The following is a 6,000-nucleotide window of genomic DNA, read 5'->3' as shown; positions in this document are numbered from 1 at the left end:
TGCTGCATGGGCCTCCAACTCCACATCTGACCAAGCTGATGTCTCCAAATCATTTCCTAGTAGACAGTCTACAGGTAAATCTGAGGCTACCACAACTTTCTTTGGACCAGTAACCCCCCCCAGTTGAGATTTACAACAGCCATGGGGTGGCTAAGTGTGTTGTTGTGAGCATCGGTTACTTGGTACTGGTGACCAAGTAGGTGTTGTTCAGGGTGGACCAGTTTCTCTATTACCATAGTAACACTGGCACCAGTGTCCCTGTAGGCCTGAACCTCAACACCATTTATTAGGGGTAGCTGCTTGTACTTATCCATGTTAAGGGGACAAGCAACTAAGGTGGCTAAATCAATAGCCCCCTCAGAGACTAACACAGCCTCTGTGGTCTCCCTAACAAGACCAACCCCAACTAAGTTACCAAAAGTGAGCCCAGCTACTCCCTTGGATTGGCTATTAGTAGGTTTGCTCCCACCACCACTGCTATTAGTAGGGACACTAGGTGTAGCAGTAGGGGTTGTAGTGGTAGGAGGCTTGGTGCTTTTCTTTGGACAACTGGGATCTGTTGTCCAATGGCCTTTTATTTTACATAAATAGCACCATGGTTTCTTTTCTCTGTTTTGATTAGAGGAGGATTTGGGCCCACCACCCCCACCAGAGTTTTTTTGTGGGCCTGATGAAGACTCATTTTTAGATTTGTCCCCACCCTTGTCAGAAGACTTACCATCCTTCTTCTTGTTGCCGTCTTTGTCACCCCCTGTATGAACTTTTCTGTTCAACCTTGTTCTGACCCATTTGTCTGCCTTCTTTCCCAATTCTTTGGGAGAGGTCAGATCAGAGTCCACCAGGTACTGGTGCAACAAATCAGACACACAGTTATTAAGTATATGCTCTCTCATGATCAAGTTATACAGGCTTTCATAATCAGTAACTTTACTGCCATGTAACCACCCCTCCAAGGCCTTCACTGAATGGTCAACAAAATCAACCCAGTCTTGTGAAGACTCCTTTTTGGTCTCTCTGAACTTCATCCGGTACTGTTCAGTGGTTAAGCCATAACCATCCAGGAGTGCATTCTTAAGAACTTTTTAATCATTGGCTTCACTTTCTTTCACAGTAAGGAGCCTATCCCTACCCTTTCCACTAAATGATAGCCATAGAATAGCAGCCCACTGCCTTTGAGGGACATCCTGTACAGCACAGGCCCTCTCAAGTGCAGCAAACCACTTGTTAATGTCATCCCCCTCCTTATAAGGGGGAACTATCTTGTGCAGATTCCTAGAATCATGCTCTTTTGCAGGATGACTATTGGGAATACTGCTGCTGCCACCATGGGTTTCTAAACCCAACTTCTGTCTTTCTTTCTCTACTTCTAAGGACTGTCTATCCAAATCCAGCTGTTGCTTTTTGAGCTTCAGTCTGGTTTGTTCCACTCTCAATCTATTGAGCTCCCTTTCTAACAATCTGTCATCAGGGTGGGTGGGAGGGACATGTCTAGAAACAGAAGTATGATGAGAAAGGACAGAAGGAGACCTGTCCCTAACAGAAGGCACCCTAACAGCTTGGCTCACAGAAACAGCACTTCTACTATGATGAGAAGGAATACTCTTACTGAGATGTGAGACCACACTATCTGTATGATGTGACTCAACATCAGTTCCAACTATGCTAGGTTGTCTGCTAGTGGGCAGGCTTGGAAGTTTCCCTCCCACTTCTTTTGCTAGGGGTGCCCCGGAATCAGAGTGGGAACCATCAGCTAACTTTTCAACAGTAGTGCCAGCTCTGGCCTTATCCTGTTCAACAAGCATATTCACTAACAGTTCTCTAGAAGGATTCTTCCTTACACTTAAACCTCTATCTATGCAGAGACTCCTTGCTTCTTTCCAGCTAAGGTAATCATAAGCAAGTTTGGACAGATCAACAGTTTGGCCTGTGCCAGACATTTTAGACAGTGTTTAAGTGACAGAAAAAGTGAAGAAAAAGTTTTTCAGAATTTTTGGAAAGACAGAAAAAAAAACTTTTAAAACTTTTTAAGAACTTTTTAGAAAGTTTAGAGGTACTTTTCAGCACTTTAGAAAAGAGGTGAGAAAAGAAATGCAAAACGTTTTGGTTAGGTGTACATACACTGAACTTGTTTTGTATATTTTTCTCTTATGAAAAGTACAATGACAAAAGTGGTAAGTAGTTACAGAGCACTTATCCCACCACTGCACAACCAATGTAGGAGGCTGGACTGGCTTGTAGTGAGTACCAAGGGGTACTTACACCTTGCACCAGGCCCAGTTATCCCTTGTTAGTGTATAGGGTGTCTAGCAGCTTAGGCTGATAGATAATGGTAGCTTAGCAGAGCAGCTTAGGCTGACCAAGGAGACGAGTGAAGCTCCTACAGTACCACTAGTGTCATATGCACAATATCATAAGAAAACACAATACACAGATATACTAAAAATAAAGGTACTTTATTTTTAGGACAATATGCCAAAAGTATCTCAGTGAGTACCCTCAGTATGAGGATAGCAAATATACACAAGATATATGTACACAATACCAAAATATGCAGTAATAGTATTAGAAAACAGTGCAAACAATGTATAGTTACAATAGGATGCAATGGGGACACATAGGGATAGGGGCAACACAAACCATATACTCCAAAAGTGGAATGCGAACCACAAATGGACCCCAAACCTATGTGACCTTGTAGAGGGTCGCTGGGACTGTAAGAAAACAGTTAGGGTTAGAAAAATAGCCCACCCCAAGACCCTGAAAAGTGAGTACAAAGTGCACTAAAGTTCCCCAAAGGACATAGAAGTCGTGATAGGGGAATTCTGCAGGAAAGACACAAATCAGCAATGCAACAACAATGGATTTCCAAACGAGGGTACCTGTGGAACAAGGGGACCAAGTCCAAAAGTCACAAGCAAGTCGGAAATGGGCAGATGCCCAGGAAATGCCAGCTGTGGGTGCAAAGAAGCTGCTACTGGACAGTAGAAGCTGAAGATTCTGCAGGAAAGACAAGGGCTAGGAACTTCCCCTTTGGAGGACGGATCCCTCACGCCGTGGAGAGTCGTGCAGAAGTGTTTTCCTGAAGAAAGACCGCCAACAAGCCTTGCTAGCTGCAAATTGTGCAGTTAAGGGTTTTGGATGCTGCTGTGGCCCAGGAAGGACCAGGATGTTGCCAATTGCGTCTGGGGACAGAGGGGGCGTGGAGCAAGATAAGGAGTCCTCTCAGAAGCAGGCAGCACCCGCAGAAGTGCCAGAACAGGCACTACGAAGTGGAGTGAAACGGTGCTCACCCGAAGTTGCACAAAGGAGTCCCACGCCGACGGAGGACAACTTAGGAGGTCGTGCAATGCAGGTTAGAGTGCCGTGGACCCAGGCTGGACTGTACACAAAGGATTTCTGCCGGAAGTGCACGGAGGCCGGAGTTGCTGCAAAAGTCGCGGTTCCCAGCAATGCAGTCTGGCGTGGGGAGGCAAAGACTTACCTCCACCAATCTTGGACTGAAGAGTCACTGGACTGTGGGAGTCACTTGGACAGAGTTGCTGGATTCAAGGGACCTCGCTCGTCGTGCTGAGAGGAGACCCAGGGTACCGGTGATGCAGTTCTTTGGTGCCTGCGGTTGCAGGGGGACGATTCCGTCGACCCACGGGAGATTTCTTCAGAGCTTCTAGTGCAGAGAGGAGGCAGACTACCCCCACAGCATGCACCACCAGGAAAGCGGTCGAGAAGGCGGCAGGATCAGCGTTACAGAGTTGCAGTAGTCGTCTTTGCTACTTTGTTGCAGTTTTGCAGGCTTCCAGCGCGGTCAGCAGTCGATTCCTTGGCAGAAGGTGAAGAGAGATGCAGAGGAACTCGGATGAGCTCTTGCATTCGTTATCTAAGGAATCCCCAAAGACAGAGACCCTAAATAGCCAGAAAAGAGGGTTTGGCTACTTAGGAGAGAGGATAGGCTAGTAACACCTGAAGGAGCCTATCAGAAGGAGTCTCTGACGTCACCTGCTGGCACTGGCCACTCAGAGCAGTCCAGTGTGCCAGCAGCACCTCTGTTTCCAAGATGGCAGAGGTCTGGAGCACACTGGAGGAGCTCTGGGCACCTCCCAGGGGAGGTGCAGGTCAGGGGAGTGGTCACTCCCCTTTCCTTTGTCCAGTTTCGTGCCAGAGCAGGTCTGAGGTGTCCCTGAACCGGTGTAGACTGGCTTATGCAGAAATGGGCACCATCTGTGCCCATGAAAGCATTTCCAGAGGCTGGGGGAGGCTACTCCTCCCCATCCCTAACACCATTTTCCAAAGGGAGAGGGTGTAACACCCTCTCTCTGAGGAAGTCCTTTGTTCTGCCTTCCTGGGCCAGGCCTGGCTGGACCCCAGGAGGGCAGAAACCTGTCTGAGGGGTTTGCAGCAGCAGCAGCTGCAGTGAAACCCCGGGAAAGGCAGTTTGGCAGTACCCAGGTCTGAGCTACAGACCTGTGGGATCATGGGATTGTGCCAACTATGCCAGGATGGCATAGAGGGGGCAATTCCATGATCATAGACATGTTACATGGCCATATTCTGAGTTACCATTGTGAAGCTACATATAGGTAGTGACCTATATGTAGAGCACGCGTGTAATGGTGTCCCCGCACTCACAAAGTCCGGGGAATTGGCCCTGAACAATGTGGGGGCACCTTGGCTAGTGCCAGGGTGCCCACACACTAAGTAACTTAGCACCCAACCTTTACCAGGTAAAGGTTAGACATATAGGTGACTTATAAGTTACTTAAGTGCAGTGTAAAATGGCTGTGAAATAACGTGGACGTTATTTCACTCAGGCTGCAGTGGCAGGCCTGTGTAAGAATTGTCAGAGCTCCCTATGGGTGGCAAAAGAAATGCTGCAGCCCATAGGGATCTCCTGGAACCCCAATACCCTGGGTACCTCAGTACCATACACTAGGGAATTATAAGGGTGTTCCAGTATGCCAATGTAAATTGGTAAAATTGGTCACTAGCCTGTTAGTGACAATTTGAAAGAAATGAGAGAGCATAACCACTGAGGTTCTGATTAGCAGAGCATCAGTGAGACAGTTAGTCATAACACAGGTAACACATTCAGGCACACTTATGAGCACTGGGGCCATGGCTGGCAGGGTCCCAGTGACACATACAACTAAAACAACATATATACAGTGAAAAATGGGGGTAACATGCCAGGCAAGATGGTACTTTCCTACACCCTGCCAAAAAGTCTGCCCCTCCCATGCCCAAGCCCAAGGACCCCCCTTCCAAACCAAAGTCCAAGAACCCCCCTCCCAAACCCAAGACTAAGCACCCCCCTCCCAAGTCCACACCCTCATCCCTGAGGTGTCTGCCTGCCCCCTTGATGCCCCTACCCTGTGTAAGTAATTTTCCAGTCAGGAGTCAAGTAGGGGCACAGTGAAGTGCCATTTGTGCCTTTGGCAGCATGAACATTAGGCTGGCCAAAGGCCTTATCTCTGTAAATGGTTATTTCTTTTTATTCAATTACACCTTCTTAATACATCTGGCCCTTCCTGGTGTTAGATTGGATGGAAACATACTTGTCCTGTCTTTCTTTCTACATATCTGTTTAGTGTTTGTGGGCTTTGGTGTGTTTTGTGTGTGTGTGTGTGTGTGTGTGTGTGGGTTGGTTGTGCTAGCTGTTGTGCCTAGGCTGCATGTGTGTGTGTGTGGCCCTGCCATTAGTCCCCCTGTCATTGCTGTGTATTGTGTGTAGGATATGTTGGTGTTTGGTACATGCATGTGTGTAGCTAAATTGTGTATTGTTTGTGTTGCCAAGTGTTATGGTGGTGTTGTGTGCCCTTCTGTGATTTTGTTGTGTGTGCGTCCATGCGTGTGGTGATGGCTATGTCATATGCGTTGTGTGGGTGTGGTGTGACATATGGTACATAGTACTGCAGTGTGATAGTTTTGATTGGTTGTGTGGCGTTGTTACATGTTGTCGGTATATGTTTTCATTTGTAGGTGTGCAGTGGAATTGCTTGTCAAAGC

Source organism: Pleurodeles waltl, chromosome 6 (genome assembly GCF_031143425.1).
Source record: "Pleurodeles waltl isolate 20211129_DDA chromosome 6, aPleWal1.hap1.20221129, whole genome shotgun sequence".
NCBI lineage: Eukaryota > Metazoa > Chordata > Amphibia > Caudata > Salamandridae > Pleurodeles > Pleurodeles waltl.
This window is presented reverse-complemented; position numbering follows the sequence as displayed.